Source organism: Dromiciops gliroides, chromosome 4, assembly GCF_019393635.1.
Source record: "Dromiciops gliroides isolate mDroGli1 chromosome 4, mDroGli1.pri, whole genome shotgun sequence".
In the NCBI taxonomy this organism is placed as follows: domain Eukaryota; kingdom Metazoa; phylum Chordata; class Mammalia; order Microbiotheria; family Microbiotheriidae; genus Dromiciops; species Dromiciops gliroides.
In genome coordinates, this window is record NC_057864.1 from 388758735 (window position 1) to 388780559 (window position 21825).

At 38.0% G+C, this 21825-nt stretch overlaps 1 protein-coding gene across 1 annotated transcript in view; it reads left to right on the forward strand.

The window, feature by feature from the left end:
* Positions 1–21825, forward strand: part of UST (uronyl 2-sulfotransferase) — a 390474-nt gene that overhangs the window by 157751 nt on the left and 210898 nt on the right.

The following is a 21825-nucleotide window of genomic DNA, read 5'->3' on the forward strand; positions in this document are numbered from 1 at the left end:
TTCACTCACTGGAGGAGCCCCCTCTAGTCTCTGATTAAAGAATTAGAGTGACATAGCACTTAATGGATTATATAATTGGAAAAGACCTCAGAAATAATTTCATCTTGTCCCTATCCAAAGCATGAATTGCAGCAAATGGTCATTGGAATTCCTTCAGCAGTGGGAAACAGATCTACTATTAGGAAGTTTTTTATCTTATGTCCCACTGATATCTGTCTCCCTGTTCCTTCTGTCTTTGGGTTCTACTTGGTCCTTCCCTCTGAGACAGAATTAAATTTAATTCCCCCTCCACATAACATATGCTTTAGTAGTTAAAGGACCTGTGAAACAATTCATTGACCTGTAGCCAGCCTGGCAATGCATCTCTGAGCTTAGTGAAACTGATCCTCAGATGACAGCCATGAGTTCTGTTGACAAACCTGTACTCAGAAGAACCCTTCGACCTTGGCAGGAACTGCTGGAGCTTACACTATGCTGATAGAGATTTGGCATGGGTCACTTCACACTATGAAGAGGGAGGGATCAACACAAGATTTTAGTGGAGTCTTCCACATGACAATCTTTTAAATATTCAAAGCATAACCTTCCCCTGCCCAGGCCTCTCTTCTGCAGGGTAACCATCCAATCTTCATATGGCATCACTTTACATACTCCTATTTTCCTGGCCAGTCTCTACTATGTAAAAACCTGACATCAAGTGCCAATGTAGTAAATAATTCAGGTCTAGTTAGGAGTGATACAAAATACATGGTGTTTATTGTAAAGGCAGGTATAAATAAATGCCTAGGGCCAGGTATGGTGCTGGACAAGACCCATGGAATCAGATGAGTTCCCCCATCGTACTAGTGAGTCAGCTTCAGTGATCAAGGTAGGTGGTCTTCTCTGGCTAAGACTGAATAACCAGTGAATAAAACCATGGGTTTTTATACAGTTTTTTAGAAGGGTGTAGCTATATGTAAGGGGAGGGGTTGGAAGTTTATCTTGGGTGAATGGCAGGGTGAGCTTAGGCACTGCCTTGGGGCTACCTAAGCTTATCTATATATCTATATGTCTAGAGGGTATAACCAGTAGATGTGACTATGAAACTTATATGCTTCTTTGTATTAAAAAAATAGTTATTTTTCTAAAGGGAGTGGGGTGAGTTGGGTGCGAGACATGTCTTGCAGTTACATTCACACATAATATGGGGGCTTTAGAAATCTAAGTTGTGGAAACAGCAGACAAGACAAGATTCTCTGTTGTACCCATTGCTTTACTCTCTGTTTCCATAGTCAAGGCTTTATAAACTCTTTAGAGTTTTCTTCCTCACACCTGATTGTCAACTCTTTTAGTGGGGGTGGGGTGCTTTATAGGTTTCACAACTGAGAATTTGTTAGTATCTCTTCTACAATGTGGTGCTCAGAAGTGGACACTGTACTTGAGATGAATCTGATGGTAAATGGAATTATCACTTCCCTAACTCTAAAGTTCTGTTAATGAGACGATATTATCATCACCATCACCATAAACACCACCACCTCCACAATCATACTCATCATACTGCAACCTCATACTGAGTTTGTTGTCCATTACAATCTCTTTAGATTTTTCTTTTTCTTTCTTTCTTTTTTTTTTGCGGGGCAATGAAGGTTAAGTGACTTGCCTAGGGTCACACAGCTAGAAAGTGTCAAGTGTCTGAGGCCATATTTGAACTCAGGTTCTCCTGAATTTAGGTCCTGTGCTTTATCCGTTGCACCATCTAGCTGTCCCCTCTCTTTATATATATAATATACATTTATTATATATATCTTTATATATATTTATTTTATTTTATTTTTTTGCGGGGCAATGAGGGTTAAGTAACTTGCTCAGGGTCACACAACTAGTGTCAAGTGTCTGAGGTCAAATTTGAACTCAGGTCCTCCTGAATCCAGGACCCATGCTTTATCCACTGCGCCACCTAGCTGCTCTCCTCTTTATATTTTTCACATGAACTATCATCTGACCATATTGTTCTCATGCTGGACTTGTACTGTTGATATTTATAAACCAAGTGTATGACTTTACAACTTGTCTCACTAAAGCTTGTCACCTGTAGTCTGCCATTTCAACCTGTCAAAGTTTTAGCTCTTGTAACAAGTTTGACACCAATAGTCTTTGCAAGTAACTTTTCTTCCAATGGATCTCTTATTCTAGTGAGGAGCACAGACTTTAATATACTTTTCTGTGTCCTGTTGGCCCTCTTATTTCTTTGCCCTAGGGAAGAGGTGATAATGAAGAAGATTATAGAGGGGCAGTTAGGTGGCACAGTGGATAGAGCACCAGCCCCAGAGTCAGGAGGACCTGAGTTCAAATCCGGCCTCAGACACTTAACACTTACTAGCTGTGTGACCCTGGGCAAGTCACTTAACCCCAATTGCCTCACTTAAAAAAAAAAAAAGAAGAAGAAGATTATAGTATTTAAGTAGACTCTGCACCAATTTTCACAGATTGTTTCACTATTTACTTTTTTTGGGGGGAAAGGAAGTGAACGACATTCCTTCCTTAATTCCACTCCTGGCTTTTGCTTAACTTGCCTAGTGCTTTTGTCAACTTGTTTTGTAAACTTGTGATAGGACTTACACTTGAACTTACAGTTTAAATTCTCGTAACATAAATATATAACTTGAATCATAGAAAAACTGGTCAGGCAGTAGTTGCAAATGTATTATGGAAAAGTATTATCTTACTATCTCCTATGAAAGCCAATGCTTGATGAGTACAGTAGAAAGTCTAATTCTGCCTCTTACTCCACATAGACTAATTTTTTCCTTCATAGCTACTTATAAATATTATATTTTATTTTTCTGTCTCTGAGTTTGTTACTTTCTTTACTATAATTCATACCCTTACCTGACACTAAATTACTACTACAATGCCAGGCACCATACCGGATACTAAGGCTATGAAGACAAAAACAACCATTGCCTTCCAGAATTTCACATTCAAATGGAGAAGACAACTGAAAAATAATTATAAGCATGTAAGATATATACAGAGAAGATATTATTTTTATATAGTCTAGAAGCAGCTGAGTTAAGAGATGCCTCCTGCAGAAGGTGGGATTTAAACTGATTCTTGATGAGGTTTTGTTTTTGTTTTTGTTTTTGCGGGGCAATGGGGTTAAGTCACTTGCCCAGGCTCACACAGCTAGCAAGTGTCAAGTGTCTGAGGCCAGATTTGAACTCAGGTACTCCTGAATCCAAGGCCAGTGCTTTATCCACTGCACCACCTAGCTGCCCCCTAAACTGATTCTTAAGAGAAATGGAGGCAACTCAGAAGTGGAGATAAGGAGGGAAAGAATTTCAGTAAATGGTAACAAGTTCAAAAGCATGGAGATGAGAGAAGCAAGTGGGTCAGTTTAACTGGATTATGGAATGTATATAAAGGAAACTGAAAAGGTAGAAATGGAAGAGATCATGAAGAGTTTGAAATGCTAAACAGAAGACTTGATATTGGATCCTTTGAGTAATAGGGAGCTATAGCTGTTCTGAAAGGCAGGGAGAAGGAAAGAATGGAAGAAGAGAGTGACACAGACCTGGGTGTTTGGAAAATTATTTTGGCAGCTGAGTGGAGGGTGTATTGGAAAAGGAAGAGATTTGAGTCAGGGAGACCAATTAGAAGACTATAGTGAAGATGGCGGAGGAGAGGCTGTGACTCCTACGAGCTCCCAATAAACCCATCCACTAACTCCCAGATAATGCCATAAAAAAACCCCAAAGCAGCCTAACTCACATAAGAGCAGAGTGAGACTATTTTCCAGCCAAAGATGGCAACTGGGATCACCTGCTGATAGGGCTAAGAGAGGAGATCAGCGTGTGGTCTGGACCCAGCCAGGAACAGACCCCACCTCCAGTGCCTTGGAGTCTTTGGTGCCAGCAGCTGCTTCTGAGGCTCAGCTTGCAGACTGGTGAGGAGGTTTGCTGGTTGGCCAGGGTGAAGTGGCTGTGACCTCTGCTGGAGTTGGGGCAAAGTTTCCTGGTTCTGAACCAGTGGGCCAAATTAAGTGGTGGTGGCCCAGTGGGAGAAGAGCACAGGCATGCCAGGCTTCAGACCATAAAGAATCAGATGCCAATCAGACATCTGCTTCAGGATTGAGATAAGTAGGCAAAGAAAACAGCAGATAATAGACAGCTTTTTTGGGGGGGGGCAAAGTAGACCAGAATACACCCTCAGAAGAAGATAATAACAAAGTCAAAGCTCCAGCATCCAAAGCTTTCAAGAAAAATATAAATTGGTCTCAGGCCATGGAAGTGCTCAAAAGGGACTTTGAAGAGAAAGTAGGAGAGAGAGAAGGAAGATTCAGAGAGATGGGGAAAAGAAAGGAAAGAGAAATGAGAGTGATGCAGGAGAGTTATGAGTAAAAAGTCAACAGCTTGAAAAGCCAAATGGTGTGAATTGAATATGAAGGAACGATCTCTGTAAAGCATTTATTTTTTGTTTATCCTTGTTTTTTGTGGGCAGGCAGTGTGGGGTGGCTTATGTCTGGGGCTGGATGTGGGCTTGGGGCCTCCTGGGTCCAGGGCTGGTGCTTTGTCCACTATGTCACTGAACTGACCCATCAAGACATCTTCAAAATAAAGTTATGGGGTAAGGAGAATGCATTGGAAGAAAGGGAAAGAGAGTGGTAGACTGGGGAAAAGTAGCTCGCATAAAAGAAACAAGAAAAAGCTTATGGAGTAGAGGGGAAAATGGAGAAGGATCAGGGAAGTGAATGAACCATACTCTCATCAGAATTGGCTCAAAGAAGGAATGACACACATACTCAAGTGGGAATAGTAATATATTTATGTTCCCTGAGTGAAAGTGGGAGGGGAAGGAGATGGAGGGGGAGGTGAAGGAAGGAAGGAAGGACAGATTGGGGGAGGGGGCAATAAAAATCAAAATGCTTTTGGGGAGGGATAGGGTGAAGGAAGATAGAAAATAGAGTAAATATCAAGGGGAGGGAATAAGATGGAGGGTAATACAGTTAGCAATAGTAACTGTGAAAGAAATGATGAGCAGGATATCAGAAGGTCATATGAAAAATGCAAACCATCAACAGAGAAAGAACTGATGGTATCTGAATACAGATTGAAGTATGATTTTATTTGTTAGCTCTTTCTAAAGATATTTTTTCTATTTTCTTTCACAATCTAACGAGAAGATGTTTTGCATAACTGCACATGTATGACTTATATTAAATTGCTGGATTTCATAGGAAGGGTCGAGGAGGGAGGGAGGAAGAAAATTTAGAACACAAAGTTTTTAAAAATCAATGTGAAAACTAATGATGAGCAGCAGGAGTTCAGAGAAACCTGTAAGGACTTACAATGAACTGAGGCTGATTAAGAGGAGCAGAACCAGGAGAACATTGTGCACAGTAACAGCAACATTGTGTGATGAACAATGGTGATAGACTTGGCTCTTTTTAGCAGTGCAATGGTCCAAAACAATTTCAAGGAATTTCATGATGGAAAATATTCTCAACATACAGAAAAAAGAACTGTGGTTTATGAATGCAGATTGAACCATACTGTTTCTACTTTTGGACTGGGGGATTTTTCTTTCTTTTTTGAGGTTTTTCTGTTGTACTTTGATTCTTCTTTCACAATATGACTAATGCAGAAATATGTTTAATGTGATTGCACATGTATAACCTATATTAGATTGCTTTCTGTCTTGCTTTCTCCTTGGGAGGGAGGGTAGGAGAAAAATTTGGAAGTAAAAATCCTATTAAAACAAATGTTGAAAACCATCCATATATATATATAAAATCTGAAAAATAATAAAATGCTGAACTATCAAGAAAAAAGAAGACTATAGTAATAGTGTAGGCAAGTAGCAATGGGAGGCTGATGAGAGAGTCGTGACTGTGCAAATAGAAACAGGGATGTGTCCAAGATAGGTTGTGAGAGTAGAAATGGCAAGATTTGGTAATGGACTGGATATACAGAGTGAGAGTGAGACATTGAGGATGACACCAAAGTGGTGAGCCTTGGTTACTTGGAAGATCATAGGAAAGTTTAGAAGAAGTGTGGACTTGTGGGGTGGGGAGTGATATCGAGTTCAGTTTCTGATATGTTGTTTAAGATATCTATGGGACGTATGGTTTGAGATGTCCAAAGGCAGTTGCTGATATGGAATTGGAGCTCAGAAGATAGACTAGGGTTGGATATAGACATCTCGGAGTCATCTGCATAGATGTGACTGTTGAATTCATGAGAGCTGATATGTTCACCAAATGATATAGCATAGAGAAAAAAGAAAAGAAAATACGGAAGAAAGCACTGGGGAATTACTTATAAATGTTGTATTTATTTTTCTGTCCCTGCATTTGATCAGTCTGTTAGTTAATATTAATTATTGATTCTTCAAACACTGGAATCTATTCCAGTGTTTTTTCATGGCTCAGAGATGACTGAGTTCTTAGATAGGGACATGGATGAAGAGACAGCAAAAAGAGACTCAGGGGCATCAGACAGGTAGGCAGAGAACTATGAGAGACCAATGCCTAGAGTGGAGACAATATACAGAGGGAAAAGGTGATTAATAGTTTTGAATGCTACATGGAGATTAAGAAGGACAAGGATAGAGAAAAGGCTGTATTAGTAGTTACTAAACTCTGATTGATCCCTTTGTAACTAGAAAGGCTTTGAATGTGGCCAGTGATATAGACTGTCAGTCTTTTGCCTGAGCTCATCTTAGGGTCAGCATCAGAGTGATGAATTTTTGGACCAGAGAAAATCTTTAAAACCTCCAACTTAGTTATGGAGGAATCACAGTCTTAAGAATTTGTGTTGGTAGGAAGAGGGCACATATTGCTGAAATTATATCTTCTAATGGTGTCAAAGTTAGTGCACGCTTACTACTACATTTTTTTTTCTTTTTAAGACTTTAATGTTCCCAAATTTTTGCCAGTTGCTACAAAACAACCAATATATTATATGGCATCATATCTTTCTCCCTTTTGTAGTCCTAAGAAGTCATTGTTACAAAAACTTATATCTCAAAATTTAAACGATGTAGTGCTCCACATTATTTTCACACTATAAAATTTATAAAGAACATTCCTCACAATTCCTTGAGGTAGTTAGTGCAAGTGTTTGCTTCATTTTATAGATGAGAAAACTAAGACTCAAAAATGGTTCAGTAACTTGCCCCAGGTCACACAGCTGGTGGGTAGGAGAGCTGGAATTCACATACAGGTCTCCTTTCTTCTTAAACACCAACATACATATTTAAATTTAAAATAATATTTTAAAGTAACACAAATATTTAAATAAAAATAATATTTTAAAAGTAGCTTCCTAACACCATGTGGATTTTATAGGTTTATGAAATAACCTATAAAATTACTTTAAAATTACTCAAATAAATTGACTAAAATGAACATACCCTTTCTTTGGCCCAGAGATTTCACTGCTAGTCATATATCCCAAGGAGGCTATTGGCCAAAAATAAAGGCATCATATACATCAAAATGTTTATAGTGACACTGTTTTTGTGGTAGCAAAGAACAAAATAATTCCATTAGAATTACACTATAAAAAGATTCCATTGTTTGGGGAAGGGCTAAAGAATTCATGTTCCATGAATGTAAAGGTAAACTATATAAGAAACAATATACATGATAATTACAAAGATACATAGAAAGACTTATATGAACTGAAACCAAGGAAGTAAGAAAAGCCAGGAAAAACAATATATACGATGTCAAGTAAAATAAATAGAAGTGAATGGAAAGAACTATAGAATAATTGAAACTGAATGACAAGGCTTGGCCCCAGAGAGGAGAAGACACCTTTCATTGCCTCCTTTGCAGAAGTGGTGAAAGGGTAGGTCCATGGGTATTAAATAGTACGTAAAACAATGGGGCTTTTTTTGATATATTGATTGTTTTTGATGACTTTTTTCTCTTCTTCTTCGTCTTTTGGTTAAAGGGATGGGAGAGAGAAGGAAGGATACCAGAGGAAATATAGGGGATATAAAACCCAAATGATATAAATATACATCTTTTAAAAAATACCAAGTATCTAGTAGATAGTCTAATGTACTAATAGGCAAATATATGTCTTTAAAAATACCCTCATCAAAATGCAAACTCAAACAAAAGATAATAGAGGGAGAAAGTTCTAGACACACATAAGAATGAACCATAAGTTATCTTAGATTGGTGTTGGCCACTTTCAGAATAAATTCCATCTAGAAAGTACCCTTCTGTGTTGGAGCATTGTGAAATATGATCCCTTTAAACCAATAGAATCTGATGTAATAAAGATTCCCTACTATCTTAATTTCTGTCTTTGTTATATAACAACAAAGAATCCTGTACAACTCTATCTTCCTAACATTAGCCAGTAGTATAAGCGTAATATAATGAATAAGGCTAATAATACCAGCTGGTCACTTCTTCCCCTCCATTCTTATTACTTTTATGGACATGATAATAAATCCCAGCAGAGTCTCCATTAAGCTAGAGAAAGAACCCTTGTGTATCCATGCCAGAAGGTGGTTCTAATATTTTGCAGGTATATGGTCCATTTCCTTATCCATAAGCACTGTGGCATCCAGAGGATAAAGACTTACACATGTCTGGCCTCTAGAATGAACCCTAAGCTTGGCAGAATAAAGCAATGGTTATTTTAGACCCATATTTTTCATATTTGTTTAGCACTCAGAAATTATTTCCAATGCCAAGACAGAAAGGGCTGCAATCTAGATAAAATAAGATTTCTGAACCCAGAAAATATACTCGAGTTTACAAGCCAATTTTTAAATGTTGAAAAAAGAAATTCTACGAGTTTTACATTCCACAATTCCTAGCTGTTAGGGAGGGGATGATTGCCACAAGAATACAGTCTCCATTCTCACTTTCTTTGGAAAGGAACGACATGATCCTAAATTTCTCTTGTTTTCTGAAATGTAGTTTAGCTGCAAACTCCTGTCTTTGACATCTGAGCCCTTAGTAATGATTGTGGTCAGTATTTTCTGTTTCTTTTTTTCTTATTCGATATGTGGAGAGGTAAAGCCACATTTTAAATGGGACCATATTGAAGCCTATACTGCATCATTGGTAGCTACTAATCTCTTAGGCTCTCCCTGAGTAACTTGGTATCATTGGCGTTATCATATATATTGTTTCTCATAGCACAGTAATATTCCTTTACATTAATGGAACACAATCTCTTGAGCCATTCCTCAAACAATGAAATCTTTTCCCAGAGGAAGTCCAATGGAATTATTTTTCAGGGGTTAAATCTGGATTTCTTCTTAGCCACTCCTTCACCTGAACATGTGAGTTGTGGCATCTTGGGGGGAAATGGGACCAAGTCTTGAAGTCAGTTGTCAACCAAGTTGTTCGGTAATTCAGTCATGTCTAATTCTTCATCATCCCATTTGGACGTTGTTTGAGCAAAGATGCTAGAGTGATTTGCCATTTCCTTCTCAAATGGATTAAGGCAAACAGAGTTTAAATGACTTGCTTAGGGTTACACAGCTAATGAGTGTCTAAGGTCAGATTTGAACTCAGGTCTCCCTGACTCCAGGCCCAGTGCTGTATCCATTGAACCACCTAGCTGCCTCTGTAAACCAAGGTGCAAGTTCTTATTATTTCACATTTATTTACTATTGTGATTGGGTAAAGATAGCTATTCTGAGCAAATAAATAACCTAAGGAGTAATATAGAAAAATCTTTTAATAGTGTTCCTTGAGTTTTATATTTTCAACATTATTAGTTATTAATAGATTTCAATTTAATTCAACTATCATGTAATACAAAGATGAAATATAAAAGTCCTTACCTTCAATGTACTTCCATTTTACTAGAGAGAAGTTATATGAAGACAGAGAAGTAATCCAACATATATACAAAATCAATACAAGTAATTTTTGTAGCGGGGAGTTCAACAACTGGGAGAATTAGGAAAAACTTCTTATGGAGGTGTCCCTTAAAAGGTATTAAAAGGCATTAAATGCAAGTTTGATCATTTATCCTATCTGTCCCATACATTTAATAATGACTTGATTAGGTCTCTTTTGATTAACTCATAATGAATGTCAACCTTTTATTACATTCAAGAAGCAACTTTAAAAAGTTGAGAAATGGTAGATGCTGATTTCCCATGTATATGAATTCATTATTGAATGTTTATTTTGTGGCTTAGCTAGATATTCTAAGGAAAATGAAGAAATGTAAGATACCAGCCACTGCCTTCTGGGGAAAATGAGCTTCACTAGAAAGAAAAAATGTGCTTTCAACTCAGAAGACTTGGGTTTGGATTATAGACTTGCTCCTTACTAGCTTTGAGAGCCTGAATAAGTTGTTGCCAATCTTTGGGCCATTGCTTTTCTTATCTTTAAAGTGAGGTGGTTGGAATCAATGAAATCCATGATGTAGTCGAGAGAGTACTGGATTTGCAGCCCTGGATTTTAATTCTTCTTCTGATATCGAATAACTGTGTGGCCTGATGTAATTTCACTGAGCCATGATCATCTTCACTCTTGTTTTTATCTTTACTCTCTCCCTAATTATTGGCTCCTTCACTACTACCTAAAATATGCCTAATATCCTTCATAATATCCTTATCTATAAAATGGGATAATAGTATCTGTAACATTTACCTCACAGGGTCCTGGTTAGGTCTAAGTGAAACAATATATGGCATTTTGCAAAATTTTAAGGTTAGTTGCTATCATTCTCCTGTGGTCTTTGAGGAAAGTGGGATCATCCATCTCTCAGAGGTAGGCCTTGTCTCCATGTTTATTCCTTACTCCAAATGAGATGAAATTATATCTAAACAGTTCTGATAAATGACAACCTACACTCTTCCTAGTGGAATCAATAGGAATTGGTTCTACAAACTCCTTTAAACCTATTTAATGGTCTGATGAAAAGGGAGAGTCTTTCTATACGTAAAATCATTTAATCATTAAGTGCTTATTCACTACATCCAATGGGACTGGCACTGAACATGGTTGGGACATACAGATAAGTATAAGAAATGATTCCTGGCCTCAAGGACCTTGTAGACATATTGGGGGAGACCGATTTGCCACATGAAAATAGAGCACAGTAAAAGGTCACACTTTTATAACAGGATTTCAGAGGAGGGAGCTATAAACTTTCTGTAGAGAAAAGGCATTAAATAGTGTAAAATTTTATGGCATGTTGGGCCTAGTGCACCAGGACTACCATGTATGCTAGGAATTCATAGTCAATTGATCAACAAAAATCTATGAAGCACATACTATGAACAGGGCACTATGATTGATGCTAGGGCTACCAAGACCAAAATAAAAGCCTCTCTGCTTGAAGACGTATTTTAATTATGTTGATGCATGCTCATAGAAAAGCAAATTTATCATATATACCAAATAAATACATAGTGATAGAATGTAGAGTACTAAAAAACAGGAGGAAATAAGAAAGGTGCCTTGAAAGATGTGGAATTTGAACTGAGTCCTTAAGAGAGGTCATCTCTTTTCTCCAAGAGACAGAAGTAAGGAGTGAGAGCATTCTAAGTATGAGGAATGGCCTGAGCAAAGGCATAGAGATAGGAGAGAAGGAATCCTTATTCAAAGAAAGCAGCAGATAAACCAGTGTGGATGGAAAATAGAGCGCATGAGGGAGAGCAGTGTCTAATTAACCTAGAAAGATGACCGTCTTGAGTAAGCCTATGAAGGACTTTAGATGCCTAACCAGAGAGTATATATGACAATGAAGAGCTATTGACATTTCTTGAGAGGAGTGAGGAAATAATATGATGAGACAAATGCTTTAGGAATATCAGTTTGGCAGCTCTGTAGAAGATTATTTTGAGAGGAGGAAAAACTGAATGAAGGAAGACCAATTTTGAGACTATTAAAATAGTGAAGGTGAGGGAAATGAGAGCCTGGATTTGGGATTAGGTTAGTATCCATTTAGCAGCTGTCTTTCACTTTGCAATGTTTTTTCTCACCCTATGATCTGAGTATGAAAATTGCTTATGTGTCTGGAAAGCCAAATTCTACACTCACAGTTCCTAGAACTTTGCTGCCCTCTTCTCCACTTATGATATTAAGTATTGATAATGGACAGAACTGAAAATTCCATGAGTGTGGAACTTTCAGTTATGTAATACTAATTCTATCAATTTTGTTAAGACAAAATTTTGTGGATTAAACTTACTTAGAATGAAATATAACAGTATACTTATTATCAAACATTATACCAGGCTTGCATTTTTCCACTACCAAAGGAAAGAGATTTTTAACAGTAAAAAATTAAATAATGTAAAGTTTTCTGCAACTATATTGGAAAGCTAATATAATTTAATCCTCAGAAAGAGGTGATCCCTATCCTTGCCAATGCAAACCATTCTCCATATGTCCTTTATCTCATTTCTCACCATTTTCCCAGCAGATGTCCCCCATGATCATCTTCACTCTTGTTTTTATCTTTACTCTCTCCCTAATTATTGGCTCCTTCACTACTACCTAAAATATGCCTAATATCCTTCATCTAAAAAGAAAAAAAGAAACCTTTGGACATTCCCACTATAATCCTATCTCTCTCTTTTCCTTCTTAACCAAACTCCTTGAGATAATAGTCTACAATCAGTGCCTCCAATTCCTCTCCTCCCAGTCAGTCTTCTTTATTTTTTCTTCATCCAGTGTCTCTCAAGGTTCTATTCTGGGCCCCCTTTTCTTTTCACTCTATACCATTTCACATGGTGACCTCATCAGCTCCCATGAGGTCAATTATCATCTCAATTCAGATGATTCCTAGACCTATATATCTAGTCTTAGCCTCTATTAGCTAGAGTAATACATTTGAAACTGTGGGGACATTTCAAACTAGATATCCCTTAGGAATCATAAACTCAAAATATCCAAACCCCCCCCCCCAACTTCTAAACTTCCTGATTAGTGTAGAGGGAACCACCATCTTCCTAGTCACCCAAGCTTACAAGCTCAGTGCCATCTTTGACTTCTCATTCTCCCTTGCTCCATTTGATTCATTGCTATATCTTGTCATTTATACCTTACAACATCTCTAATATATGTTTCCTTCCCTATATACATATATGTATGTGTGTGTGTGTGTGTGTATATATATATGTATGTATAGATTTATGTGTGTACACACATTTATATGTATATATGTATGTGTGTGTGTGTGTGTGTGTGTGTGTGTGTGTGTGTATTATATATAGTTCAGGCCCTCATGTCTTTTCACCTTCAAAAACCTTAAAACCAATCTCCTTGCTTTAATGTCTCTCCCTACTCCAATCCATCCTTTGTGTCTGGTCATGCCACACACATTCTCCCCTCAATGAACTTCAGTGGCTTCCTATTAACTTTCAGATCAAATATAAGATTTTCTGTTTGGCCCTTAACACCCTTCATAAACTGTTCCCTTTCTATCTGTCCAGTCTTCTTACACCTCACTCTCTTCCACATCCATTACAATCCAACTCTACTGGCCTTGGGGCAGTTCCAAAACAGAACACTAACTCCTACTTCCATGCCTTTATACTATCTGTCCTCCATGCATGGAATGTTCTGCTTGCTCAATTCCTCCCCTTCTTTTCCCTGGCTTTATTCAAGACTGACCCTAAGTCCCACCTTCTATAAGGGACCTTTCTTGATCTATGTCTCCATATTAGATTACCTTCCACCTACTATATGTCTTATATGCGCTTGTACAACACTTATATGTCATTTCTGACATTAGAATGAATGCTTCTTAGGGCAGGAACTCGTGTGTGTGTGTGTGTGTGTGTGTGCATGTGTGTCTTTATTTCTATACACAATGCTTGGCACAGTACTTGGCATATAGCAATTTCTTCATAAATGTGTGTTGGCTGAATAATTGCCTGAAGTGAAAATTAAATTAGCCCTTGAAGGATGAGTTTTATTTGGTTCAGCAGAGAAGGGAGAGCTTTCTAAATGGTGGGAAATTTCAGCAAAGGCACGAAGACAGAAATGAACATAGCCTTGTGACATACAGTAATTAGATAGAGTTGAGTCTTGAGCAGAGGTGGCATATAGGGGACAACTTATTCCTAAGGCAAGGAGGCTAATATTACTGAGACTTCAGGCTTCCTGACTAGATAATGACTTTTGGAGGGGTGGAAAACATAGAAGGGATGGTAGAGTAGCAATGGATGTTAAAGAGATATATTCATAAGAAGAAATCCTGCAATTATGAAGAAGAAACAATCATCCCATGATTATATTCTTTGAAAGTTGGAGGAATCCACAAAGGGAGCTGCATTTCTGAACCAGATTTATATCAAAAAGAAAATTACTGAAGTAAACATCTTGAGAATCTTTTCATTTTAGAATTTCCATCACAGAAACAGAGGTAATGGTTTTAATGTGATAAATACCTTAGATTTGAAAGAAGAGACTTCAAAGAATTCAGAGAAAGTATAAGTATCCCTTAACATAAAATTCTACAGGTGAAGTTGGCCCAAGATACATGGTAAGCTCCATTCCAAGGAGAACAAATACAAGAGCATTTCTAAAGAGACTACTTGGGATGTAGAGGGAATTCATTAGCCTACTGAGATGTTTGTAAAGACATATAGAAGTTGGAAGCAAGGCCAGGTAGTAAAAGATGAATTTTAAAATATAATGGTCCTGGGGGCAGCTAGGTGGCACAGTGGATAGAGCACCGGCCCTGGAGTCAGGAGTACCTGAGTTCAAATCCGGCCTCAGACACTTGACACTTACTAGCTGTGTGACCCTGGGCAAGTTACTTCCTAGCTCCAGATAGAGTGTTCAATTCACTGTGCCACCTAGCTATGTATTAAAAACCACATTGTTATTGAGCTGAATTTGAACATCTTTTTAGTTGCTTGCTATTGATACCACTTTCAGGGCATATCCTCAATAATGGAATTATGGAGTTAAAGGTATAATTCGGTTCCACACTTTTACTGCAAACTTTTCTTATAGTAGTGTCTGACTCTTTGTAACCCAAATTTGGGGTTTTCTTGCCAAAGATCCTGGAGTGGTTTGCCATTTTCTTCTCTAGCTCATTTTACAGATGTGGAAACTGAGCCAAACAGGGTTATGTGTTTTCTAGTTGAAGAGAAAGTAAGCCTTGGGTTATTTTCAGACCAGAGCACAGGCCAGGTGAGTGCAGAGCATGCCGCTCCTTAAACTGCACCACCTGGGACCCCCTGAATCTTGGGACAGTGAAGCCTGGAAGCAATGCCTCACTTTAAGAAGGAATCGAAAGTCAAGTAAAAGACAGGCAAGATGAGAAGACAGAGAAAGATGTGGACCATAGAAAGTTTTGTTAGTGACAAGGAAGATCAAGATGTACCCTCAGAAAAGAATAGCAACTTCAAGGCTCCTACATCCAAAACTTCCAAGAAAAATATGAATTGGTCTCAGGCCATAGAGGCACTCAAAAAGGACTTTGAAGATAAAGTTAGAGAGGTAGAGGAAAAATGAAAGTGATGCAGGAAAAAGTCAACAGCTTGAAAAGCCAAATGGAAAAGCTCTCTGAAGAAAAAAATTGCCTAAGAATTAGGATTGAACAAATGGAAGTCAGTGATGTTATGAGAAACCAAGACACAACAAAGCAAATCCAAATGAATAAAAAATAGAATGTAGTGTTCTTCTTGGAAAAACAGCTGACCTGGAAAATAGATACAGGAGATATAATTTGAAAATTTTTAGACTACCTGAAAACCATAATCAAAATAAGAGTTTAGACATCATCTTCCAAGAGATTGTCAGGGAAAATTGCCCTGATATTCTAGAAGCAGAAGGAAAAATGGAAATTTAAAGAATCCACCAATTACCTCCTGAAAGAGATTCCAAAAGGAAAACTCCTAGAAATATTGTAACCAAATTCCTCAGGTTAAGGAGGAAATATTGCAAGCTTCCAAAAAGAAAGAATTTAAGTACTGTGGAGCCCCAGTCAGGATAGCACAAGATCTAGTAGCTTCTACATTAAAGGACTGGAGGGCATGGAATATGATATTCCAGAGGGCAAAGGAATTGGGATTACAACCAGTCTTTCAGGGGAAAAATGGGACTTCAATGAAAAAGAAGATTTTCGGGTGTTTCTGATGAAAAGACCTGAACTGAATAGAAAATTTGACTTTCAAATACAAGACCCTAGAGAGGCATGAAAAGGTAAACAAGAAAAATAAATCACAAGGGATGTTACATGGTTAAACTGTTTACATTCCTACATGGGAAGATGATATGTCTAACTCATAAGAGCTTTCTCAGTATTAGGACAGATGATAGGAATAAATTTAGACAGAGGGCACAGGTGGGAATTGATTATGAAGGGATGATATCTGTAAAACATTTTTTTGTTTATCTTTTTATTTGTGGGTTGGTCAGGGTTGGGTGGCATGCCTGGGGTCGCTGAGTTGGTGAGTGTCTTCTGTCTGAGGCCAGATTTGGGCTCAAGTCCTCCTGGGTCTAGGGCAAGTGCTTTGTCCATTGTGTCACCTAGCTGCACCATGATGACATCTTTAGGGTAAAATTGAGGGGGAGAGGATTGCACTGGTGGAGGGGGGAAGGAGACAAGTAGAATGGGGTGATATCTCACATGAAAGAAGCAGGAAAGGCCTTATGGAGTGGGAAGAGAGAGGGGGGAGGAGTAGGGCAGTGTATGAGCTTTACACTCATCAGAGTTGGCTCAAAGATCTTACTCTCATCAGAGTTGGCTCAAGGAGGGAATAACATACACACTCAAATGGGTGGAGTAATCTTTCTAACCCTGCAGGAAAGTAGGAGGGGAAGGGGATGAAGAGGGAGGGGTGAAAGAAGGGAGAGCAGAGTGGGGGAGGAGGAAGTAAGAAGCAAAACACATTTTTGTGAGGCAATTGGGGTTAAGTGACTTGCCTAGGGTCACACAGCTAGTAAGTGTAAAGTGTCTGAGGCCAGAATTGTGCTCAGGTCCTTCTGAACCCAGGGCCAGTGCTCTATCCATTGCGCCACCTAGCTGCCCCAGCAAAACACTTTTGAGGAGGGATAGCATAAAAGAAGATAGAAAATAGAGTAAATTTCATGGCGAGGGAATAGGATGGAGGAAAACAGTTAACAATAGTAACTGTGAAAAAAATTTTGAAGCAGAGGCAAGAGTAATGTAAGATGATAATGAGGAGGAGGAGGAGGATTGATGGATTGATGATGATTGGAAGAGGAGGACTGATTGATGAGGAGGAAGATTGAGGATGATGATGAGGATTGATGGATGATGATTGATGATGATGATGTAAACATGGGATTCACTTTGCTGGGCTATTGTGAAGAAAATTCTTTGTTAGGTGTAAGGTACTATATAAATGTTATCTATTACTGTTGTTGCAATAATCAACCTCATGGGTTTATTGTAAGGAAATCTCTCTTTAAAGTACTATGTAAATGTAGTTTGCTATTTAAAAAAAATGATGAGCAGGATGCTATTAGAAAGACATGGAAGGGGACAGATAGGTGGCGAAGTGGATAGAGCACTGGCCCTGGATTCAGGAGGACCTGAGTTCAAATCCTGCTTCAAACACTTGACACTCACTAGCTGTGTGATCCTGAGCAAGTCACTTAACCCTCACTTCCCTGCAAAAAAAAAAAAAAAAGAGACATGGAAGGATCTGCATGAGCCCATACAAAGTGAAACATACTATATACAAAATAACAGCAATATTGTGAGATGATCTGCTGTGAATGACTTGGTTATTTTCACCAATGCAATGATCCAAGACAACTCTGAAGGTCTTATGAAAAATGCAATCCATCTACAGAGAGAACCGATAGTATCTGAATACAGATTGAAGCATATTTGTTTTTTGTTAGTTCCTTTATCTGAAGTTTTATTTTTGTCTGTTTTCTTTCACAGCCTGGCTAATGTGGAAACGTTTTGCATGACTGCTCATGTATAGCTTATGTTGACTTGCTTGAGTTCTTGGGGTACGGAGGGAGAAAGAGAATTCGGATCACAAAGTTTTTTTTTAAAAATTGATGTAAAAACTTGTATTTTACATGTAATTTAGGAAAATAAAATTCCAAATATTAAAAAAGGCAAGCACTCTCAAAGAAGTTTGGAAAGTTTCTTTGAAGAAGAACACTGGATTTGCACCCATGGAGACCTTGGTTTGAACCTCAACCAAGGTCTCCATGGGTCCAAATCCATTGTATACCATTTAGTTTTGTGAAATTGGGTAGGTCTATTCATGTTTCTGTTTCTTTATTTTTAAAATGGGGTTAAATACTTTGACTACCTTCCTCACAGGCTTAACAATGTGCACTAAATGAGATAATGTGAAGGATGTTTTATTTGTGAACCCTGTTCACATCATTTTACAGCTTACAAAGCATATTATTCAAAACAATTCTATAAGATAGGCACTATGGATATCCCCATTTTTATCCATTAATTTTTATTTTCAGTTCTGATTTCTCTCCCTCTCTCCCACGCTTCCCTCATTCACTGAAATGGCAAGAAATATGTCCCACTTATACAACTGAGAAAACTGAAACTCTCAGTAGCTATAGGCATGCATAGAGCTTAGCTCCCTCAGGGGAAGAGCCAGGGGTAATGCTTGTTTCTAGGTGTATCATCTCCCTCAGCCATACCAGCCATGTGCACTATGTATACTTGTAAGTGGAAGAGAACTTGGAAGCCAATTCTTCTGCTGGCAGGTCCAGTGCTTTTCAAAATACATAATTCTTTCCAGTACACAAATCTCTGATACTTCTTACAATCATTCAATTATTTAAGTCACAAATCAGAAAAACCTTTTCCTTCTCTACAAGCATTTAGTATTTCTCAGAACCTCATGTATTTTCAAATTTTTAACCTATCGTTTAAAATGGAATTTTTTTGCCATAGATTAAAAAAAATGTGTTTTTCTTTGGAATATTTTCTTCCATAAGGTTGATTTCATTTAATAAGATATGATTGACCCAAGGCCTAGTTCTAACATTCACTTTGCCTTCAGAATTTAAGAGTCTGGCTGCCTGTAATAAAAATGAAATGCTTTGAACCTAGTGTGAAATTTGAAAAATTGTACAGTTCTCTCTGAGGCAGCTAGGTAGCACAATGGATAGAGCTCTAGGGCTGGAGTCAGGAAGATTTTGAGTTCAAATCTGGCCTCAGACGTTACTAGATGTATAACCCTGGCCAAGGTTCTTAACCTTGTTTTTCTCAATTTCTTCATCTGTAAAATGACCTAGAGAAGGAAATGGCAAGCCACTCCAGTGTCTTTACCAAGAAAACCCCAAATGGAGTCAAAAAGAGTCAGATGTGACTGAAACAACTGAACAATACTTTCAATACTTTTTAAAAGGAGTTTTCATTGGAAATTGCCATGGCAAACCATGAAACTTCATCTCCTCTGTCTTTGGAATCATGGTAGAGATAATAAAGAGTTTTCAAATGAAGTTTGAACATCTTTATCATCTTCGTTATCACTACTTAATGTCTGAATCTTTATTCTGGAGCTTTGATTTTTTTCTGGCAATGTGGTACATGAGAGCACAGTGTTCCTATTAGTAACAAGCATGGGATGGAAGATCTCAGCTGGACCTGTGCTCTGGAGATGAGAGCTAGCACCAAGCATGGGATGGAGAACCTCAGCTGGGTCTGTGCTCTGAAGATGGTTATCAGGAACTCTACATAGTTCAAATAGCTTTGAACTGACTTCAGTGTTGGATCACACTGTTCAACCCAGTCTAATCCTTAGAGAAAGGTTTCAAATTGGTATTGATAGTGAGGAGGTGATTAGCAAGTAATGCTCTTGGGAGTTGTAGCAGCTCAGTCATGGCAATCTAGGGTGATTCCCCTCCTGTCTTCCTTAAGGAGTAAGTGACCCTTACTCCTTTATCTCTAGGAGGGCTTGATTCTTTGTTTCCCTGGTGGTCTTGTGTGGTGTATGTTCAGGTCTTCTACTTCATCAGAGTTAGTACCCAGAAGATAACCTAAGAGGGAATACATGAGGTGATAAGGTATGCTGGAGATCTGGGCTCATAGCCACTTCCCTGACCTTTTACAACTGAGTTTAATCCATATTACTGGAATAGTCTGTGTTAGTTCACTTGTGTCCCCAATCTTCATAACATCAGGGAAGGGGTGGGGAGGAAGGTAGGAATAAATGGACACTTATGGGGATCTAGGATTTTATGTAGTATAGTCATTTCAATGTGAATGCTGAAACAAATTTTAATTAACATTGTAATAAATACCTGGACTTTCAAAGTGAAGTATCTTTCTATACAAGTGAATAGCTGGTGAAACCTTTAGAGGTCATCTCTCATTTCATAGATGAGGATATTAAGACCCAAGAGGGTTGAGTGACTTGTCCCAAGGTCCCATAGACACTTAATGACTGAGGCTAGACTAGAATTTTCCACTGAACAACATTGCCTCCCTCCATCTTCTGAGGAGAAAACATTTCAGGAAGGTTTAGAGAAAAAGTCTGTCTCTAATATAGTATTTGAAAAGTGAAGTGATTAGAGAGACTTTCTAACCTTATGAGATTTAAGAAACTATGTTCTTCCGCAATAAGTCAGCAGCTCATTAAAGAGGGAATAATGGGTGGGATGAATCAAGGATCTGATGTACCCCAGTCAGTTACACTTATAAGTAATAATTTCTGTTTCTATAGTGTTTTAAATTTTAACAATCATTTCCTTCATAACAATGCTTTGTAATAAGGAGGCATGAAGAAACTGAGGCTCTGGGAATTTAAATAACTTGCCCATGGTCACATAGCTTCTAAGTACTGGAGCTGAGATTTGAATCTCAACTCAATATTAGCCCTTTTTCTACCCTAATGCTGGAATACTGGATGACCCTTTGTTGGGATGTTATTGATGATATTCCTGTTTTTGTTTCTATTAAATTAGATATCCTCGGGGCAGCTAGGCATAGAGAGATTTCCATAAGTTGGCAGAGGTAGTACCATTGAAATCACAGATCCTTGAAGTATACATGAATAAAAATTAAAATGTTAGCATCCCATTTTATGCTGTGGCTTGTATAGTTTATCTGTTGGAGTTGAGTTGGAAGAGAGAGCGAGCACCATCTTGCATCCCCTTGATTGAAAAGACTCTGGGAGGCAGTGGAATCTCAGTGGCTACTTGAAGAAAGAGAGGGTCCTTGGCATAATATGAATTAATAAGCTAATTTTGTGGGACATTTTAACCTAATAAAAATAGGGGGAAAAGTCAATTTCAAAAAGGAGAATTTTAAAAGTCAAAAGAATTTGGGTTTTCTTTGCCTTCCGAAATCTGTACCCTGCCATGTTGTTCCATAATTAGTGATTCTTGGTGGATTGGCGATAGACTGAATTAAAGTGATAGCTAATGAGTATATTTAATTAGAGTGAAGTACAAATAGAATTTGTTTTAATATGACATGAATTTCAGATGTGGTGCCAAAAAACCCTCCAAGCTCTAAGCAATTGTTAGTTATATTTATTCTGGCATTCACTGTGGACACCTGCCAAATTAAAGTAATTTGTAAAACAGCATTAAACCGTACTCATCCTGGTGGAACTAAAAATGACATTTTTTTGAAGAAAATGAAGTTTAGGATAACAAAATCTCAGTCAGTGTCATGTAGATGTCAGCTTTAGGAACCTCTCTTGTCTCCCATTTGGTAAGAGATGAATTTTGAGGAAAGAGCTCAGCTGTGATCACTGAATCACAGAATTGCTATAATTATCATTGTAGACAGCTTTAGTGTAGTGAAGTGTTATATTTGTTTGGAAAGAGCAGACAGGTTCAAATCCTGAGTGGGTAAGTCTTTGGCTGTGTGACCCTTAAAAAACTATTTCATTCTGTTGCATCAATTTCCTCATTTATAGAAA